At 47.5% G+C, this 23249-nt stretch overlaps 1 protein-coding gene across 2 annotated transcripts in view; it reads right to left on the bottom strand.

The window, feature by feature from the left end:
• The window catches only part of LOC144782658 (carbohydrate sulfotransferase 9-like), a 141192-nt gene that overhangs the window by 2364 nt on the left and 115579 nt on the right, over window positions 1–23249 (bottom strand). The window lies entirely within an intron of this gene.

Below are 23249 nucleotides of genomic sequence, written 5' to 3'. Positions count from 1 at the left end.
GCGTCCAAAGTCGGAAAAGGCAGGAGGTATAAAAACATTTCTCATGTTAGCGCCTCCTTTGAAGTGGCACTTTTGGTGGTAAACCCTGTCTATAATTCTTTGTAGACAGGGTTGGCTTCAAAAGGCCTGGGTGGTTCCATGGAAATGCCCATATATCACCCATGTAACGCCTCTTTGGCGCTAAGTGATGCAAAGCACTGCTCAGAGATGCTTTATGCTACTTTTAGGATACTTTCCAGTGCAAAACTGTGCTGGAAAGTAAATTAGTAAAAAAACATTTTGTACTGGTTAGCGTCAGAACCCAGCGCGAAATGTTTTGGCAAATCTACCCCTCAGTGCTTTATTTGAGCTGGTGCCTAACGGCCCTCATTTTTGCAGAACAGCACTTATTTTTCGCAATAGACATTTACCGTGAGTAATAGAGGCAAAACAAAGTGGATAGAACAAGGAAGAGCAAAATGGAAAGGAAAAACCGTTACAAGGGCAGAAAGAAGAACTTGAAAGAGTGAAATAAAGGTGCAGGGAGTGCCTGGTATTGGATTAGAGTGCATGAGGTGGAATCAAGGCTACTCAGCCTTCGGATTCGGCTCGCTGACATGTAGTAGCATCAGCCGCGGGCTTCTGAGCAGAGCTTTGGTCACAGGAACTCATTCTTTTAACAAATGAACACTGACAATATTAGTAAGAATCTGTTTGGTTCCCGTTCTGAGAAATTAGCATTTATTCAGAGACGGTCCAAAAGAAAAAGCTTGTATAAAAAATGGTTTACTAGAGAATAAGGATCTTTTTTTTTATATTTAAGGCTGTCCTACTTGGCGAAGAGTCGTTGGCTATTTTTGATACCGTGATTATGGTAAAAGAGTTTATTAACCATTGAATAAGCATTTTTGTGATAATTATGCACAATTACTGTACCATTTAACATATTTGTCAGTTGTTTTAAATGATCTTGGACATAAAAAATTCATAAAATAAAAATTAATTATGGGAGAAATACCTATTTTTCTCTTTCTTTATTGAGTCAAAAATGTAAGGGTGGCAGATATTTTTAAGATAGATTGTGAACAATGCACATTGTAAACTGATAGTAGTTTGCTTTTCTTATCATGTTTCAAGGTTTAAAAGTGCTTCTGATGAGAGGGATATGATATACAGAATATTAACACTGGAAGTTGCAATTTGTGACCTTTGGCCCATTAATGACAACACAGGACATCTAACCACATGCTAAGGAACATAAAACAGAGAAAGGGTTTTCCTAAAATTCCATCATAAGAAATACATATCACGACGTAAACAATTGTAATTGTGCACTATGGCTACTTGTTACCACGCACCCTCATCTCTGCATCATCAAACATATCTGCATGGGCCAGTGCCGGCAGTAACTACCGCAACACCTGTGATGCATGCATTTTAAAACACTCAACTTTAATTGACTTGTTGGTGATTTGCTACCTAGTAATGGAGCCACTGTAATTCCAAGATATTTTCAAACTTGCTTTGCCAAAAATGGTAGCCCTCCTAAATCGGTTGGGTTGGTGTAAGAAATTGGGTTATTGATTGAGGGAGTGAAGCCCTACTCATGCAACAACCACAATCCTTGTCAGGGTGAACCGCAAAAGTCACTAACTGAACCTGCCCTCTATCTCGGCATAAAATCAGTCAGCTTAACTTAGATGCATTGTGTAAAGTTTTTATTCAGCACACAAACAGTAGTAAAGTGAAAATACAACACAAGAAATATCCTGATCCAATTTTGAAAACTTGAGAACATTCAACAAAAAAAATTACACCAATGCAAATAAAATCCAGAGGTATGAGTCTTTAAACACATTTGTGAACTTTAGCACCTAAAAGATCAAAGCGCAAACCCCGGGTATCTTGTTGCGCAAGACTGCAGCAAAGTCAAAAGTTATGGTCGACCACGATGGTCTTTGCTTACCTTCGGACTGAGGCAATTTGTAGAGTCAGCAGGGCAAGGCATCTGACTGTTTCCAAGGAGGCATTGGCGCTGTCGCGGAGCCTCTAGATGAAGTCTTGGTGAATCCATAGACGACGGCAAGAAAAAGTTCAGAGAGTAAAAAGCGGGATTTCCCAGCCGAGGATGTCCTTATTGTTGAAGGGGAGCCTGTCACCATGGAGCCCACTGAAGATTGTTGCCTTTGGAATTGGAAAACGTTTTGGAAGTCAAAATCCTCAAGTAGGCTGAAGCTACAAGCCATAGCCATGGAAGGCTCCATGAGGCCGGATACCATCACTCAGAGGTCCCGCTGAACAGGATGTGCGGCTGTGGAGAAGGACATAGCATAAGCTATGACGAAGTCGGGTCAACAGGCAAAGCACCAGCCTACCTGCCCTTGGATTCATTTTGGTAGCTCTGGGTTTAAGCAGCAAAGGAGGCCTCCAGCAGCAGGCCTGTCCTCTTAGGAGCAACTAATGGCTGAAGTAGCAGGGCAATCATCTGGTAGCAGCAGGGCAGACTTCTACGGAACAAGGCAGGCCTCAATCAGCAGGGCAGTCATCTTGGAGTCCAGGCAGTTCTACTGAAGTCTTCCAAAGGGACAGAAGTGTACTGAAGAGTGGTTCAGTAGGTCCAATATTTATGCCTGGTGCCAGTCTTTGAAGTATGTGGAACATCCTGGTTACATCCATTTCTGGCTCTGGAAAGTTCTTCCCTTCCCCTGCCAGGGCTCCAAGAAGTCTGGGGTGACAGAATACTATTGACAGGTTCCTTTGTGTGTGCTGGAGGCATCCCTTTGAAGTGTAAGTGGGGCAAGAAAAAGCTCTGGCCCCAACCATTCTAGCATGATGACCCAACCTGACAACACCTATTCCCCTTTTGTCTCACTGTCAGGGGGAATACACAAAGCCCAACAGGTAAGATATTTGCAGTCATGATTAAAGAATGGACCAAGGTGATCACACCGCTAAATGGTAGTTAACTCAACCAAATCACTGGGCATCACACTGGATAAAGAGCTAAACATGCGAGCACACATCAACACAATGGCAAAACACGCTTGTTTTCATCTGAATTACCTCATAAAAATGAAGCCACTCATCTATCCCACCCATCTCTACTCTACTCCCCTTTATTTATTCATTATTTCCCTGCGTAAGCATTACTAAAATCACTCAATTTAGTTTCAAGCAAGCAGATGCAAAACACGTGAGTCTTCAAGACTCCATATTAGTATCTTCTGCTCATGCGCAAGAATTTCCCTCCAAGCGACAGCTCGTCATACTGCGTGGATGCAGTTGACGCATACACAATAAAGATTTCCCATTTAGAGCCATTTTATCTTCGTTCATGCGATTACCATTAGTAAACACATAAGCAAGCTTTACTAACCCCTGTGTTGGTGTGGTGTGCATTAGTTTTACACAAAAGAGTTTTTAATACTTGTTAGTGAGTTAAAGGAGCGGATTGCTTTCAAGGAAGTCTCTTTTCTATGAGTCCTTGCTCTATCAGCAGTACAGGCACTGGTCATATCAAGAATTGAATATGGATAAGCAACGCTATCAGGACTCCCTAAGATATCAAAAGCTCCCCTAAAACCCTGACTCAATGCAGCAACTAGACTTATAACAGGAACCAAAAAATACGACCACATCTCTTCACATCTGAAAGCGCTCCACTGTCTACCATAGCCGGCAAGGATAGAGCTAAAAATGGCATGTATTACACACAAGGCAATACATCACAAACCACCTCACTACCTAGCCCATAAAGTTACGCTGTCCGGAGGCAGTAGACCCTCGAGGGGTTCGGACGATTTTCTACTGAAACCAGCATTCTTCCGTAAGAAAAAGACTTGCGATAGAGCGTTCACGGGAGCTGCACCAAGGATCTGAAATTCTCCCCCACTGAACATCAGAAGAATCACCTATCCTCCACGTTTAAAAAAAGGAGACCAAGTCCTTTCTGATGGGTACATTTCTCCCATAACGAACAATGTGGTGGACATAACAATACTATAAGCACCTTAGATATTGAAGAACTCAGGAATGGGCTTATCTTAAAGCTAATGTACAACACAACAATCTGGACTGTAATCTATGGATTTATTTTACTCCTCATTACATTTGTTTTATGTATGAATAAATATATGCCAATGTTAGTGGAATACATAGACATGCTCCTGACGCTGATTTAGAAGATTGTTGACATGTAAACCGCTCTGACACCCAAACCCTGGGTCTCGTTTGCGCTATAGAAATCACTGAATGAATACAATAATTGTAACCCAGGATCCTGGCAGCAGACACCAAATGGACAGGACATGAGAAGTGCGTTGAAAGTCCGTCGGTGCACTCTATTGATTCTATATTGCTCTTATTTATCTGTGTAGGTTTCGTGCTACTTCATCCTAGTGCTTTGTCTGGAAGCATTATAATTAGAACTGGTTATGGTAGGATGGAAGATTCCACCCTGGTGGGTGCGTCCACTTTTTCATAACAATAAAGTTTTCTCAGTTTATACTCTTCTGTAAATATTTCATTCCACACTTTATCCTTGTTTCAAGAATGATATTTTATTTCGTATATCTTTGGATTTCTTTATTTCATTCTCCTTTGAATAAACCATATCATTATTTCTTCATGGTCTTTTTAGATTACCCAATGCATTTCGGGTCTTGAATATGACCCTTCCTCAGGGGTCTGAGTAGGAAAGAAACGGAAACTTAATGAGCTAGCCTCATACAAATCTATATAAATTTCATACACATCTATACTAGACATTGGATTCAATCATATACAATTACATACATCATCATAGCTGATGGTTATCAAACATAGTCTCCTTAATATACATAGTCTCTGGGTTATTGCCAAAGTGAGGTGATTTCACTCGTGAGATTATCGAACTGTGGTGTGAATCCTACATTCATTGTGGTAAAATAAATCATCAGAGTAACTTATCGTGGATAAACCTGATTATAAAGTTATAGCTGCATTTAATCAATAACTTCATGGTCTGGTGTGTCGGAGGTAAGGGCTATGCGTGCTAGTAAATGCCGAGCTGAATCAAAAAGTACAGAGTTAATGATAATAATAGTGCAACCAAAATATGAAGTAGGTTCTGACTAGTATATGGGGTCCATAAATATTATGCTTAAACCGCTAAAGGTGGACTTACTATCTATTTATTGTTTTCAATGGTGATCAAGACATCTAAAAACGCTAGTTGCTGGTTATCAATTTGATGTGTGAATTTGATACGTTCATGTCTCGTATTCAATTTTTCAATGTTTTCCACAAGTTTATGTTTGTCTCCTTTCCACAGTATAAAGATATTGTCTATGTATCTTTTGAATAAAATCACTCCTTGTTGCCAGTGGACAGGTCCGAGGCAGGCGCAGTGGCTGATCACCTTGGCTCTTGCTGCTGTAGAGATGATCCAGGGAGAGGCTGAGCCTAGCTGAGGATGAAGGTGTAGTCCCCTTAACCCGGCAATGGGGGTGGGAGGAGAGTTAAATAGATAGCCTGTTTTTGGTGTTGGGAGGGAGGGCACCCTACGGGGAGATGGAGCTTTGAAGCTGAAATGGGTGCCATGCTGAACAGTTTAAAGTTATTAAAAAAATGGAGGTGGTCAAGCTGCGCCCTGCAATATAAAGTAAAATTACGTGCAGCTGAATGATTCTCACTTTCTCTTATGTGCCGCGGGGAGCCCCTGCTCCAAAGCATGTAATGGGTATTAATACGAAAGCAGGCGCCTTGCTGAAACAAAGCGTCGCGCCCGTGTACACAAAACGTAGGTGGGTACCTGCGAGTGATGCAGACGCCGTAGTGAATAAAAAATAAGTAGTTTGCAAAGAAATACGTATAGACCTAGAGTGTAGGGAAACTGTAGTTGGCTGGTGCTCCCAGCTTAAAAACGGAAGTGATGTATCTGGAGCACCGGCCAATAAGGAGCCAGGAAATAAAAGCGATATAGCAGCTGACCAATGGGAAGCAGCAAGTGAAATTACACTGTGTAGAGTGTTTACAGTAGGTCTTGCGGACAACGGATGTGCGCTGATGGTCGACCCAAAAAGATGCTCTAAATTTTGAATGCCTTTACATTGGTAATACTTAACAGCCATATCTGCAATGCTTGTGGACCAAGGTAATATTAGTAATAATTCTCCCCAACACCACATTATTTATCACTCAAATATCATCTTTAAAATGATTTTGGAAATTCAACCCTTTTTCTTCAGACATCATCTAATAAATTCTGAAAATAAACACATTTTCATGTCGAATACATATTTTCCAGTTTTGGTATGAACATATTAATTCTGTCAAGGAAAACCTTCGAATTTTGTTGACTGGGCCACTCACAGGAGAGCTACACAAAGGCAGCTTTAGAGCTACCAGTGGCTCATGAGCTACTCTTTGGAGAAGCCGGGTAGAGGCATGTGATTAGGCCGTGCCCCGAAATGCGTTAGGTTTTGCCTATGTGATTGATAATAAGCTGTTTGTGCAGGTGAAACCTAAAAACAAAGCTATCCGATTTGATATCCAAGTTGACTACTGGTACTCGGTTCATTATACGAGCAACATAAAACCTGAAGAGAAAATGTATGCAAGAGCAATCTTTATATTCAATAAAAAAACATAACCAAATGATGGCAGTGTTGTCCAGTTCTTCCAAAATGGGGATAGAGTGGTGTGAGATCTTCACATGGAATTGTGCAGGCACCCTAATATGAATGCCCAAAACAGAGTCATAAAATCAAGTTCAATAACTTAAGCCCACATAACATGTAAAGTGAGATCCATTGAATGTTCCTTGGTGGCGTCACGATGAAAAGATCAGGAATATACCTCTGCTGTTTCAATGCATGCAGCCAGGGAAAGTAAACAAAAAACAAAGCCCCCTTTTAACGCCTTAACCGCGGCGGTTCAGGGCTGCGTCGGCCGACGGCAGCATGAAGGGTTTAAGATATATTAAATACAAGAGATCTCACAAGCAAAGTGCAAGTGCTGTGCAGGCGAAAACTAAAAATGAGGACCATTTGTAACTATATAAAGCATATCTTTGTGGAAGAAACTCTTCTCTGAACTGTGCGCATTGTTATTGGGTATCACTAGAGATGTTAGTGCGCTCACTACCGCTATGTCGATAGACAGATCCTTATGGAAATCAAACAAAAGATTCTCATTTGAAAGGCGGTTTGTAAAAATGATAAAACAATGTAATTAGAAGAGAACTTTTTCATTAAGAAATAGAGCTCAAAAAAATGTTGAAACAATTCGGGAGATATTTACACAATATAATAATAATGGGTGAAGAGAACTATTTCCAGCATGCATTTTATTCTGTGGGTATTTATATTTTTCTAACTTGGGTATTAAGGCTATAACTGTTGTGTAAGATACCATGTTGGTAAAAAAATGTTTTTTAATTTTTTATTTGTGTAGGAATTTATTGTTCTACTGCCTAGGACTCAATAAAAAAAAACAGCAAAGATAATCTGTGTTTGGTTCAACATGTTGGCAAGCCAGAAATGAAAATAAGCCAAATAACAGGCCAGAGAGATAGACAAGAAAAGCAAAATGTTGCTGCTGCCTTCCAACTTGCCACCTTCTTGTAAACAGCCATATCATCTGTAAAGAGACAGCCATGTTATGTTAATGGAGATTTGTATAGCCCCTTCTACTGTTGTTAGATTTCTGTGTCAAAAAGTACCTTGTTAAACATTAGAGGAATTACCCCAGCCAACAGTTTGACATCACATAATGCACGTGTCATGTTGGACTCCCAGGTCTAACATGCTGTTCAATGCAATAGGGCTCTATTGTACAGAACTTCAGTGTATCATACAATGACGGAAGGTAGAGTATTTCTTGTGTTTGAAATAATAAAAGGAGGAAGGGCACAGTATAATATTATATAGCATTTAATTGTAATAAAAGCAGTGGCGTAGCAAAGTCAGGTGGTACCCTGTGCATAACATTTCTTGTCACCCCCAGCTTGACAAAATGGCAAAAATATGTGTTTAAAACACATATTTTTGCTATTTTGTCAAGCCGGGGGGGGACAACTGTCATCACTGAGGGGGGTTGACAAAATGGCAAAAATATGTTTAAAACACATATTTTTGCTATTTTCTCACCCCCTCATTGATGACACTTGGGGCGGCCGCACCCACTGCATCCCTCTTCCTGTACCCCTGAATAAGAGACAGAGGGGGTCCGGAACTTTATTTTGCAATAACTGATATGATACGTAGATTTACACTCTGCAGGAACCCTACAAGACAGAGCGGCTTGGCTGCTGAGGCTGCATCCATCCACCCTGTCCTTAGTCTCTGCTTCCCCCCATCCTCTACTATAGCAATACTGTAATGCCAGGTGGGAGAGTCAGTACCTGATGAATGGAACTGACCACTTACCAGGCACAGGGGCATAGCTTCAGGGGGAGTGTTTGGGGTGTGACACCACACACTTGAATCAATTCTTGGCCCTGAGTTGTGTCTGTGTCGACTATATCAAATGTTTACATTTTGTTTGTTGCTTATATAAATGGCAAATATTTTCATTACTTGGCTCATGCATGGACTCTTAGAGCCAAGTCAGAACCTCGACCAGGCTCACCCTAATATTGATTTGCTGGCATACCAACCTCTATTTGCAACTTAGATTTAGCATATGGGCCATCAGTTGCTTGTTAAAATGATTTTTAAAAAGAGAGCATTGGAAATATGGAGCCCTATATGCACGGTTGTGACAACTCTACCTTCAAGGGTTCTCGTTGCGGAGCTGAGGAAAAGCAGTGCAGGTAAAATATATGTAAAATAAGTGATCACAGGGCAGGGATTCCAGCCCACTGTGTTATACGACTGTAATCATTAGTTCCCAAGGAGAACTACCAGACCCAGGTGGGACAGGAAGGTACATAGCTACAGGGGAGTGTTTGGAGTGTGGTATCCTTCAAATGCATTCTTGGTTTGGTAGTTGGGCCTTAGAGCCCTGAGTCGGGTTTGCTATGTGTTTATCATTTCGATAATAGCTTTTAAGGTGTTAATTTTTGTAAGCAGAACCTTACAGGGTTTTAGTAAGGGGTTGTTGGTACCAGCAATGTCTGGTAGGTGGAAGGGATATCCCCAGCCAAGCTTAACTACCACTCCAGTCAAGGTCAGGTGATTACACTGGCTGTATGACCCGTGCTCACCCTTGGGTAGCTTGGCACTGTGCAGTCAGGCCCACTACTGACGGAATGTGTAAAGCAAAAGCACAGCATCCACTTCTGATAAATACCCTGAGCATCTCAAAAGAGACTTCACACAGGATGTATGTAAAAACATTTATATTCAACACACATATTCAATCATTATACATGACCGTCATATACTTTTGGGCATAAAACACAATTAAAATATAACTAGCAGTACTAGGTCCACTCGTATTCTTATGATTTCACTAGTATGCACACTCTGGACAATTCCTAATCTAACCCCGCCCTCCCCCAATTGAGAGAGAGCGCCTTTATGCAGTGCACAATATCACAATTGTGTATATAGAACACTTTCTAGCAGCACCGCTAGCCGAAGCCACGCAGGAGAGACCCCATGTCAAAAAGTATTGGGCGTTTGGAACCAATCAATGAATGAGGTGGTACCACCGGTCAGTGTCGCAAATCACAGGTGGTCAGCACACAATAACTCCTACTCACACACACTCACTCTGCACCACTACGTGGTGCAACAGGTATCAGCCAGTCTAGATCGCATTCTCTTACACACACCTATGCAAACAGGACCCTAATGTGGTGCCACTGGTACCCAGGAGGAAAATGGTTCACTCTGCAGACTCTGAGGCCCAGGTTTCCCTCCACCCTCTAATTGACACCACTTGTCCTATACCCCCGAATGGAAGATAACTAGCCCTACCTCCGGGACATGGGGCCACACACAGGCCAAGTCACAGTCCTTGGAAAGCGGGTGAGAATATGTAACAGTTTTAACTAGGAGGTAGATGTAAGCAAGGGAGAGGTTAGCAGCCACTCAGGAAGTTCACCCACAGGTCTCCAAACACAAAGGAGTTACGCAGTCTCTTGACACACTTCCGAATTGTCTCGGATGCGTTTCTTCAACCCAGTCGATCTCTCTTGCTATTACCTGCCGCCAAAATGTCTTCGGGGGGCCCAGTGTGGAGAGGGCAGTGGGTCCGCTGCAATGAGGGTCAACAAGGGAACTACCATGGAATGTGGAGTAGCACAAGGAAGACTCTCAGTGAGATGAGGCACCCCCACCGGTACACAATAAGCTGAGTCAGGCCCAGGTGATCAGGGCACAGCAACTGGCGTGCGTAGGGATGTATCAAACCAGGCACCTCAGATTTCAAACACGAACAGTTGCAAATTCTGCACCTCCCTAGTAAAGAGGCACAATGACCATTGCATGTAATTTGGGGTACACCAGGCAATTCCAGTTACACACACAGTGCAGATTTGCAATTACGTACCTACCTGGAAATTGGGCACTATGTCTGGTGCACAATGATGCAGGTTGCACCAGACCAGTCCATTCACACACAAACAGTTACATGTTCAACAGAGCCACATGAGGTAGAATGAGGCACTACTCCGGGTACACCTCCCAGGGTCACACCCTGTGTATCTGACACTGTACTCAATGAGCATGCAGTTGGCATATCGAATGAGAGAAATAATGCACAACTGACTAAGTGGCTGTGCGGGGCCACTAAACCGAATATCCACTCACCACCACTAAATGCTTTTAGGAACTACACACCTTAGATGCGGGCAATATTTCCGGGGCTCTGCACTAGGCAATCCAGTCTCCAGACACAAGTCTTAGGTCCATACTCACAACACGCTACCAGTTTGGCTTTAATAGCCTAGGTGGGGACTGGAGAGGGCACTGATCTCCGAATGTCACAGGTAGAAGGTTAGGCTCCTTGGGGGAGATCTTTGATGTCCCTGAGATCACAGGGGGAGCAGGAAGTCCATGGGCAGGCCCAGGGAGAGCACACTTCAGGGTGCCTCACTACAGCAGGTCCTCGGCCTAGGCCTGACTCTATTCAGACAGGTATCCTCAAAGACAGTCCTCTGACTCTCTACACAGCCCGGGGTTTCCGGTCCCACTGCCCCACAAGTGTATCTCACCCTTTGCTGAAGGATGCCACCTGTAGTTATATTGTTGTGTGTCTTTGAAGTCGGGTGGTTTAGGGGGTTTACCCTTTGAACCACAGATGTCTCCCTTAAATTCAAGCCCTGATCTTTGGACTGGGTAAGAGTGGTCTGCTTAATTCAGACACTCTGTTCATCACCACCCCCTTTTCTGAATCATTTTGTCCACCATAAGCGTGGAAGGGTATACTCAGACATGAGTCCCTTGCTCACTGCTCCATCAGGATTCAAGCAAGCCGGGCCGACGACGCCTGGAATGGCAGAAACCGGTCCCCGGAAGCTTGTCTCCTTTCTGGTGAAGAATTGGCTTGGTAGTTTGGTCTGCCCTGTTCCCATGATGCACTGGGCCAGGGACAGACTAATTTGCATATAGCCAGGTTCTGAGCTGGGATGGGGCAGTGAGCTAAATAACGGTGATGGATCAAGCCCTGATCTTTGGACTGGGTAAGAGTGGTCTGCTTAATTCAGACACTCTGTTCATCACCACCCCCTTTTCTGAATCATTTTGTCCACCATAAGCGTGGAAGGGTATACTCAGACATGAGTCCCTTGCTCACTGCTCCATCAGGATTCAAGCAAGCCGGGCCGACGACGCCTGGATTGGCAGAAACCGGTCCCCGGAAGCTTGTCTCCTTTCTGGTGAAGAATTGGCTTGGTAGTTTGGTCTGCCCTGTTCCCATGATGCACTGGGCCAGGGACAGACTAATTTGCATATAGCCAGGTTCTGAGCTGGGATGGGGCAGTGAGCTAAATAACGGTGATGGATCAAGCCCTGATCTTTGGACTGGGTAAGAGTGGTCTGCTTAATTCAGACACTCTGTTCATCACCACCCCCTTTTCTGAATCATTTTGTCCACCATAAGCGTGGAAGGGTATACTCAGACATGAGTCCCTTGCTCACTGCTCCATCAGGATTCAAGCAAGCCGGGCCGACGACGCCTGAAATGGCAGAAACCGGTCCCCGGAAGCTTGTCTCCTTTCTGGTGAAGAATTGGCTTGGTAGTTTGGTCTGCCCTGTTCCCATGATGCACTGGGCCAGGGACAGACTAATTTGCATATAGCCAGGTTCTGAGCTGGGATGGGGCAGTGAGCTAAATAACGGTGATGGATCAAGCCCTGATCTTTGGACTGGGTAAGAGTGGTCTGCTTAATTCAGACACTCTGTTCATCACCACCCCCTTTTCTGAATCATTTTGTCCACCATAAGCGTGGAAGGGTATACTCAGACATGAGTCCCTTGCTCACTGCTCCATCAGGATTCAAGCAAGCCGGGCCGACGACGCCTGAAATGGCAGAAACCGGTCCCCGGAAGCTTGTCTCCTTTCTGGTGAAGAATTGGCTTGGTAGTTTGGTCTGCCCTGTTCCCATGATGCACTGGGCCAGGGACAGACTAATTTGCATATAGCCAGGTTCTGAGCTGGGATGGGGCAGTGAGCTAAATAACGGGGATGGATCAAGCCCTGATCTTTGGACTGGGTAAGAGTGGTCTGCTTAATTCAGACACTCTGTTCATCACCACCCCCTTTTCTGAATCATTTTGTCCACCATAAGCGTGGAAGGGTATACTCAGACATGAGTCCCTTGCTCACTGCTCCATCAGGATTCAAGCAAGCCGGGCCGACGACGCCTGAAATGGCAGAAACCGGTCCCCGGAAGCTTGTCTCCTTTCTGGTGAAGAATTGGCTTGGTAGTTTGGTCTGCCCTGTTCCCATGATGCACTGGGCCAGGGACAGACTAATTTGCATATAGCCAGGTTCTGAGCTGGGATGGGGCAGTGAGCTAAATAACGGTGATGGATCAAGCCCTGATCTTTGGACTGGGTAAGAGTGGTCTGCTTAATTCAGACACTCTGTTCATCACCACCCCCTTTTCTGAATCATTTTGTCCACCATAAGCGTGGAAGGGTATACTCAGACATGAGTCCCTTGCTCACTGCTCCATCAGGATTCAAGCAAGCCGGGCCGACGACGCCTGGAATGGCAGAAACCGGTCCCCGGAAGCTTGTCTTCTTTCTGGTGAAGAATTGGCTTGGTAGTTTGGTCTGCCCTGTTCCCATGATGCACTGGGCCAGGGACAGACTAATTTGCATATAGCCAGGTTCTGAGCTGGGATGGGGCAGTGAGCTAAATAACGGTGATGGATCAAGCCCTGATCTTTGGACTGGGTAAGAGTGGTCTGCTTAATTCAGACACTCTGTTCATCACCACCCCCTTTTCTGAATCATTTTGTCCACCATAAGCGGGGAAGGGTATACTCAGACATGAGTCCCTTGCTCACTGCTCCATCAGGATTCAAGCAAGCCGGGCCGACGACGCCTGGAATGGCAGAAACCGGTCCCCGGAAGCTTGTCTCCTTTCTGGTGAAGAATTGGCTTGGTAGTTTGGTCTGCCCTGTTCCCATGATGCACTGGGCCAGGGACAGACTAATTTGCATATAGCCAGGTTCTGAGCTGGGATGGGGCAGTGAGCTAAATAACGGTGATGGATCAAGCCCTGATCTTTGGACTGGGTAAGAGTGGTCTGCTTAATTCAGACACTCTGTTCATCACCACCCCCTTTTCTGAATCCCTTAAATTGTAGGCATGTCTCCCATGGGGCCTTGGAATTCAGATCTTAATCATTAGTCCATCCCCTAGAGGCTAAGTGGCACAACCTCTATCTTCAATCTATCACATTCTGCCCTCAAATGCCAGAGGTCTGGAATTCCTGTGGTTTTGACTGATGATTAGGGAATGCACAGATGTGCTCCCCCCGACCACTGGTGTCCACTGGAACCAGACACCACAGTGCATGAGACTATTGGAGCATAGAAATGTCCATTTTCTATTAGTGGAATTTCTAATCGAGTAATGGCAAAACCCCCTTTACCAATGGAAAGGTTTTCGCACTGCAAATCCATTGATATGAAACATCATTAGGCTGCTCCACTGCAATCCACTGTTGCAGTCTAAAGTATTGAGTTAATCAGAGAAAATTCACCAGGGTTAAAAGGGAGAAGTTATTCCAGATATATTCCTTAAGGGAAAAGATTTTCTTAAAATAACCCTCACCCACCAAAAGGCCCCTTGGTGGCATGCTTCATAATTGGGTTCTTCCCGCCCCCCCCTGGGGGATGGGGAGTGCTGCAATCGATGGAGATATAGGAGCAATTTTGAGAGGAGGGGACTATATTATAAAATTAAGGTAGGAGTGGAGAGGGTCAGTGAATAGGGAAGAGAAAGTTTAAAATACCTGACCACCAGGAAAAATACACTTTAAGTCTAGTGGCTGATATAGTTACAAAGGGGTTATAGGGCTGTGCACAGAATAATGTATGTGTAGACTCCCGGTCAACATGTTTTAAAACCAGCCCCTATGGCTTTCTCATCAGGACCAAATATAGTTGATCCCTTCTAATCACTCCTAGGAACAGGTAGTATATTTACTCGATACCTATATAATGATTTGTTGATTTAATACAATACCCAATAGGTATGTTGCTTCATGAACCACCTAGTATGATGGTCTTGTTTGTTTCATATTTTTGTATGTGATATTTGATGCCTCATGATCTCTAAACAGGAGGGGAGGGACGCCTTTAGTCACACTTACATCAAGGCTACTCTCTCTCGCAGCAATCTCTGCCTGCTCGCGGCTCCGTGGATACCACAAGGCGGTTCCTGATATTAACTTATGGGCAGAACAGGCCTCATAGGTAGTGAAAACACACATAGGTATTTCTCACTACCTGGGTGCACGTATGCTATTGTACACCCGACCTGCGATGGCAGGAGGGACACATATTTCCCAGTATCAGTGATGCCAGTGCACCCACCCGAGTCTGCAGAGTATACTGCACATGAGTTTAACCAATACGTGTGTCTGTGCGCATGCACCAACCTGCGTTGGTAGGTGGCACACCTAGTCACAGGCACCATAGGTGTGGGTGCGAACTCACACCGGCCTACACTGGCAAACTGCTCAAGAGTTTACTCATGATCGATGATAGTGTGACCCACCAGTCTGCAATGACAGATCGGTCAATGTTTCAGAACATGGAATCAACACAATTTCCCAGCATGGATAGGAAGGGCGTGCACACTTTCACATGGCAAGGAGAAGCTGGGCACATGGCTTACCCCGACCCTAGAACCTTTGGAGCCAGTGCGCTCACACCACACTGCTCGGTCCATCCGGACATGGGTGGGTTCCCTCACAGTACGGTTGCGCCCTCTCGGCCAGTAATTGTGGACGGGCACCTTGCCGCTATCACCATGGATGCGAACGCGCAGACAGAGGCCTGCACAGGCAGGCCTGACCCGGAGGTTAGAATACCGGAGATCAGGTATATGCTCATCAACCCATGATAGCAAGTCGGGCACCTATTCAACCTTCTATTGGTGCTGGGGCTCATCCTCCAGCCTGCCATGTCAGGAGGAACATGTATCAGAAACAACATCAGGGTCAGTGCGCACGCTCTGGTCTTCATTGGCAGATAAGCCCATGTTACGGAACAACACGCCAGCGCCTCTTTCTAACCTGTGTAGGAAGGTGCACGCACTTCCCCACAGCTTTGGTAGTGAGGATGTGCCGAGGCCCGATGCCACTCCAGAGATTTGGTAACTCGCCCGAAGTATTCATGGGCACAGGGGCAGCTCCTCCGCTAAGGCGCAGATGCGCCATCTACCTGCTCTTTGAGCAGTGGATAAAGGAAAAATAAAAATGATAATAACGCACTATTATTATCATTTTATGTTTCCCTACTGAGGGAGGTTGCGGGTGGGACTAGACTGTAGTCACAGCCAGCAGAGGAGGAGTGGCTGGGGCAGTTAAGTGCACACGAAGGTTTGGCCGGCCGTCTTGGAACGGCCAAACAGTCATGCACTTTGCATGGTCTCCACTGGCTGTATTGTACAGCCATTTTTGGAGATCATGCACAGACTCACAGTCCCCATCTGAGTGCCAAACCATGGCACTCAGACCAATCACAACGCTGCTGCCATGGTGACAGCAGCATCGCGATTGGCTTAGGGTAGCCTGTGCGTGCTTCTTACTTACGGCAGGAAGAAGAAAAGATTGTGCTAAACAGAGGCGGCGGCCTGCAGCCAGGTAAGTCATTTTATTTATATTTCTACCCCCTGCCTCACCCGTACGTTTTGGTGGCAGCCGCCACTGCATGCTGAGAGGCGAACTCTAAGTCAGGGGAAGCCCTTTTGTGGGGATCCCCAGTACCCAGACTGGGAACATCCATAGGTGCCCGCCCTGCCTTGGGCCTACTACCTCCACAGTGCCCATCAGGGATTCCCTGGGGGGGGCCTCATGAGATGAGATGACTCACTCTGGGTTGGCTGAGGCATAAGTGATGCCAACCTAGGCCGGGGCACAATGTCGCCCCGCAGGTCTGCCATGGCACACCCAATATAGAGTTGACACACTCAATGCTACGTTCCACTACTTAACCCGTGCCAGACCCGCCCCGGTAATGTGGTGTACCTGTTTACAGATCGCACGGAAATACAACAGCAAAACCCCATCATATCCACACCCCAAGCCAAATGTTGGAGAGGTGGGCGTGAGCACCTGACTTCTGCCGTACAGGGGAAAGGTGCCCAGTTTCCTAAAGTTATGCAAAGAGAGTTGGAAAAAACTAGGAGGAAAAAGGAAAACGTTTTGGGGTAATTTGATTTCCCTTAAGGAGGCCATGTCCAACATGGGCTTACCAGAAAAATAGTAAATCAACATCAAAAGAAGTGTTCCTTGAATAGGTAAAAATTTACTACTTTTTGGAACTCACAATCATTGGCAGTCGTAGGTTTGGAAAGCTGAGCCAATCTCAGGTTTCCAGGCATACCGCAGGCAATCAAACACCCAAAGGTTGATGGCGTTAATGCTTGCAAATAGTCTAACCAGTGGCAATCACTCCGGGTGTCATTTCATCCCAGTGTTTTCACCCACTGTGCCATTCTAGACTGAAGCCCACTTATGCAAGTCGGTACTGACCTTGTTCTTGATGGAAACAGACAATCCTGAACCTTGGTCATCTCACCCCACCACCCTGCATTCCCAACTTATTTAGTTGGGAAATTTGATTCACCTTCCCCCCCCTCCAAATCTTATTGACTATGCTACTGTGGCAGTGATTGCAGGTGAAAGCACTGCATAGTGACATAGTGACTGCCTTATGAGCAGCACCGGTTTATCTTCAGACATTCACTGTTCCATTATGAAAAGGGAGAGAATGATAATGCTAAGAGGTGGTGCCCATGGTGGAGGAGGGTAGTATCAGCAGAGAATACCAGTTTCAGCGTGCAGTGCGGGTGGAGCAGACAGAAAGGGCAGAGAATGCCAAAGACACTGTGTGGTGCAAATGGAGCAGGTGGACAGGGAAGAGGGCCAGCAAACTGCATTTTTACACACCACCAACTGGACGCTTGACTCTGTAGCCACGTGGACCAGGAGGTGTCTTCGACAACCAGGATGGAGGCACGAGCTGTCCCACGCAGGCTCTCCCTGTCGGCGGTGTCGGATCCGGAATTGGAGTCAACAGGCCTTGGCAAAGGCAACCCACGCGGTGAGTGAAAAAGACGTCTGGTGCGGACTGGGAAAGTCCGGGGTGCCCCTCTTTTGGAAGGGAGCAAGGGCCAGTCTGGAGCAACCAGACCAGCAGCAAAGATTTCAAAGTTCGTCGTCTAGGAGGCCACTAGCCAGCCGGCAAGTGACCAGACAACGCGTCGAGCAGCAGACAAGCAGAAGGGCCCCACGCAGATCTCGTGGATGCTGGAGGGCTGATCTTCGGTGCAGGGGCTGCTCAGGGCTGGGGCTTCTCAGTCCCCAAAGCACTTGGTCGAGTTTACCTCGGGAGTCGTGCTGAAAGCGAAGTGCAGGTTCTTTCAAGATGGCCGGTCCCACGTGTCTCGTCGCACCCACGGATCTCAGCTGTGCTGCAGATGTAGGTTGAGGTCGGAGAGGTCTGGGAGTCTGGGTCTCGTCGGGCTCTGAAGTCTGGATCCTGGAAGGAAGACGGCAAAGGGAAGCCGCTGGACGCTTGATGGTGCCTGCAGTTGCAGGGTGGACACTCCTTGCCCACAAGGGAGATTTCTTCAGTCTTCTGTGGAGCAGAACGTCGAAGTACAGAGTTTCTTCTTGTAGAGTAGTTCAGGATTAATCTAACTTGGAATGGGACCAGCTCCTACCTTTATCCTGCTAAAGGGGGCTGCACTACTGACTAGGTCCCTCCCCTGGGTGGGACCAGGAAGGGGGGTGGTTACATCCCCTATCCTTTGTCCGGTTTCCCACCAGAGCTGGGGCTGGAGTGCCCCAGCAACTGGTTTGAACAGGTATATGCACAGGGCACCTTGTGTGCCCCAGGCATGTCTCATTCCTTTCAGGCCTCCCTACCTCAATACACAAAATCCTGTCTGGGGTGGTGCTAGCACCTCCCAAGGCAGGAAACCCTTTGTCCAGGCCTCCCTCGCTGGAAGGACTCCCAGCAGCAGGAGGTCAGACTTGTCTCTGTGGTGGCAGCATCCATTTTGTGATGCCAAGGCTCGAGTTAACTTTAACCGGGGTGCGCAGTTACATACATGTCGTGCCCCTCTAGAAGGGTGGAATGCTACCCCCGTCGCCAGAATTGGCGAGGGGGTAGTATTCCAATTCGTATGACACCTTACTCAACATGTTTTGATAATGTTATACCAGAGTTAGCATTTAACCGCGAGGTTGATAATGCACTTAAGAGTATATGGTATAGCGTTATCATGGAACAGCTATTAGGACTTGGTTCGGCAAGCTGCAGACGGGCTCAGCTCATGCCAGAGCACCATCTCACATAATTCCAAGCACTCTGCCTTCAGGGTTGTTAAGGGCTGCCATAGGAGTGACTGATAGGAGGATATGTGTCCATTTTAGGGTTAGATATAGATATACTATATCTACAGCAAAGGGTGTTTACACCACCTTGCCCCAGCTGTCGTGCAGCCAGTTGTGTCAGTTTTAGCTGGCCAGCCAGGGGTGGCATAATACATGCTTCAGCCCCTGGTAGGCCCTGGGTACACCTATGCCCTGGATACCTAAGGTACACTGTAGAGGGACTGATAAGGTGGCCCAGTACCAATTGGTAAATGCACCTAAAGTACATGGTTGTCAATTTAGAGAGAGAACAGCTAGGCTGTGGGTCTGATTAGCAGGCCCACAGCCAGGGAAAGTCGTAAACCAGTGAAGCAAAAAGCAAAAATCTGGGGTGACCATAGGATTGCAGACCCCACTCTCCTACACCGACAGCTCCGGAATACCCCCGCTGGGATCGGCCACCGATTCGGGCGAAGGGGTGGTGTGTCCTGTCCCTGAGCTCTGCCGTCCATTGAGGCCTGTCCCTCACGACTGGGGTAACTTCCGCACCCAGGCCTGAGGATTGATGGTCTGGGTGCTCGTCCAGCCCCCCTGGGACAAGTATTGGCAGGACTTTCACGCCCAGGCCTGAGTATTGACGGTCTGGGTGCTCGCTCAACCCCCCTGGGACAAGCATTGGCTGACAGCGATCCTTCCATCCAACTGGAGAGCCATCTGGGCCCATCCCACACATCGAAGATGGATAGAGACCGTGCCACCAAAACGCCGGCACCACAAACTCAGACTAAGATGGAACAGTACACAACCGCCGACCTGAGCCCAGCGAGAGGAGCCTCCGGTGGCCCTGCCCTGGTGGGGGGTGACCTCTCAACCATCCTTCAGGCAATTGGCATCTCACAAGCCTCTGTGGAGAGCAAGATCGGGGAGGTGCGGGTGGACGTGGCCCTTATTCGCCAGGACCTCCGCAACGCAACGGCACGGTTTTCAGAGGCGGAGTCACGCATCTCCACTGCAGAGGACGACCAGAACCAGCTGAAAACTCACGTGGCCCGCCTGCAGACCCAGACCTCAGGACTGCACCGCCGAGCGGAAGACGCGGAAAATCGCTCGAGGCAGAACAACTTACGCCTCATAGGCTTCCCTGAAAATGTCGAGCAAGGCCACGCGGACACCTTCATGGAGACTTGGATCAGGTCATGGATACCCGCTGAAGCCCTCTCGCCGTGGTTTGCTATCGAGCATGCACACCGCTCCTTGGCAGCTAAACCTCCCACTGGACGGCCCCCTCTTCCTATCATCATCCGGATCCTTAATTTCCGTGACAGAGACGCTGTTTTGAGAGAGGCCCGAAGCCATGGTCCCATGAAATGCCAGAACAACGCTATAATGATCTTCCCGGACCACACACGAGACGTCCAGGTCCAACGTTGTACTTACGCAGACGTCAAACAGAAACTCCGTAACCTGGGCTTGCGCTATGGGATCCTCTTCCCGGCTCGCCTCAGAGTCATCTTTCAGGACAAGGCAATCTTCTTTGACACACCTCAAGCGCCCTGGACATGGCTCACAGAGGAGCGGCCTCTGAGGGTTGATCCTGCCTCTCCCCCTCCCATGTTGGGCCCCTCCCAACCACCTCCTTCTCCGCCTTAGCAGCAACGGAGACTCAACCATTCCCGTAAGAAGGGGGAGCGAAGAGGAGAATATCCTGATCGCCTGTCGGCAGCCTACAGCAGTCGCCCCCCGCCGTGGTCCCTCTAACCTTGGGCGACCACAGCCGGGCCAGTTCCCTCCAAAACATAGCACAAGACATAGATCCCGCCTTGACGCTGCACCCAGCGCTTTCCGACTCAGATCTGTCTCGATGCCCGGCGCTCCGAGAATCTGGAGATGATGCTGGGCTCTGACCAAGAGGTCCCATGGCAGCAACTTTGACCTACAACTCACAGGGCTTGTGGCAGTGTTATTTTAAAGCTGACTGTGTATTATCCGACTAAATGGAGGGGTCCACTTCTGTTGCCACAGCTTGCCATGCTAGCCGTTTTAGGATAGTTTCTTTTTCCTTTCTTGGTTTTTAGTTAAGGACGGCAGATGCTTTGGGTTTTGATCTATAGGGTGGGGGGTGTTGGGGCGGTTCATGGAAGAGGGAGGGGTGTTGCCCTCCGTTTACTGTCACTTTGTTTCTGTTTGAATTATTATATGCAGTTTTCTTTTTTGCTTCAAGCCGTCAATTTTACGGCAGCCCACTTTTCACTCACACCATCTCCTTCAGCAGACACTACCCAGCCATGCATCAACCTCTTCCTCCTTAGACCAATCACAAAGACCCATCCACCCTTCCTCTCTTGCGCGGACTATCATCCAATTTCCCTTATCAATACCGAAATGAAACTCTTCGCTACAGTCCTGGCCCAACGTCTGCGCCCCTTGTTACACAAGTTAGTCCACCCAACCAATGTGACTTCATGCCTGCACGTGGCACTCGACACTGAATACAACGCCTCCATTTGGCCTTAGCCCATCACCAACGACTCACTCCATACATGGCCTTGCTGCTAATAGATTTTGAAAATTCTCAGTCCTACTATTTGGGCCCCTAGATCCCCTCTGGCCCCCTGTGCCCAATCTTGACCACTTCCCAGATGCACTTACACCTTCAGGTCAAGTCCTGGAACATCAGTGGGTTGCTAGTCCGCATTAAATGCACTGCTTTCCTTAGGAGCGCCCAGTGGCAGTCTCCTGACGTCCTCCTCCTGCAAGAGATGCACCTTATGGGAACTCATTGCTCCTTCCTTGCCCGATATGGGTTTGATAGAGTTTGGCATTCGGGCTTTGCGCGGGGCTCCTGAGTAGTGGCAATACTGCTCCGACGCGGACTTCCCTTCCCACCCCTGCAGGTCTCGACCGATACCCAGGGGCATTACATATCCCTCTCCGGCCGGCTTGAGGGGAAGGTCTTTAATTTCCTCTCAGTATACATTCCCCCTGTCACGCTTGCCTCCACCCTCCGTTGTTTAACGGAGGTGATTACCGACTTACCTCACGGCCACACCATAATCGGCGGCGACTTCAACGCGGTATTGCAGCCTGCCCTGGATGCCACAGGGGCCCATTCCCCCTCACATCTCACCGGTGCCAAACGACTTTCAGACTGGTCATCGGCACTTGGGCTTTGTGATGCTTGGAGGCTATGGCACCCCCGAGAGACACAATACACCCATACCTCCGCAGCTCACCATACCCACTCTCGTATTGACTTGCTTCTCCTTCCCACCATTGACTGCCAACTTATCTCCGGAGTTTCTATCCTCCTGAGGGGAATTTCAGACCACTCTGCTATTACCCTCCACCTTGGTGCTTCCACTGGAGGAACACATCCGGTCTGGCGGTTTAATGCCTGGTTTCTGCAAGACATGGGGATCAGGGAAGGGATTGAGTTAGAATTGGAAAACTATTTCTTGACCAATGCAAGTTCAGTCCCATCCATCGGCACACTATGGGAGGCCAGCAAGGCTACTATACGCTGAGTGGCCAGAGATCTGGTCCACTCAAAACGGGCGGAGCGGACCGCCCGCCTGACCCAGCTTGAGGAGCGGGTTGTGCGGCTGGAGGCCGTGTCTGGCGCTGGGGCGGACGCCCATTCTGACAGACAACTCACATTGCTTCGTGAGGAGATCTGCCAAATCTCCCTCGAGTCGGCCAAAGCACTGTGGCGCTCTTCTGTGGGCCGTGTTTATGGGTGGGGAGACAAAAATGATAAACTCCTCCATAATTTGGTCTCCTTTCCCAGAGCCAATAAGATTGTCTCCGAGGTTCGAGATGACGCCGGTACTCATCACTCCACCTCCTCAGCCTGGCTCTACACGGCCAGGCCTCCCGCGCCGTCCTTGGCCGTAGTGCTGGGCCGGGCGGACGTCCAACTTCCCTGCCTCTCTCAATCTGGCTTGGCGGATCTAGACCGTCCCTTCACTCCAGAGGAGATCCAAAAGGCCATCTCCTTGTTACACTCCGGGAAGACGCCGGGACCGGACGGCTTTCCCCAAGAATATTATGCGGCGTATGGAGACCTGCTGGTTCCCCATCTCACTAATCTCTTTCAGCATGGGGTTGAGGAAGGGTCATTTCCTCCCGAGAATGACATGGCCACCATTGTGGTCAGCCCAAAGACCCATCCACCCTCCCTCTCTTGCGCGGACTATCGTCCAATTTCCCTTATCAATACCAAAATGAAACTCTTCGCTACAGTCCTGGCCCAACGTCTGCACCCATTGGTACATGAG

This window comes from Lissotriton helveticus, chromosome 9 (genome assembly GCF_964261635.1).
Source record: "Lissotriton helveticus chromosome 9, aLisHel1.1, whole genome shotgun sequence".
Lineage (NCBI taxonomy): Eukaryota > Metazoa > Chordata > Amphibia > Caudata > Salamandridae > Lissotriton > Lissotriton helveticus.
This window is presented reverse-complemented; position numbering and strand designations above follow the sequence as displayed.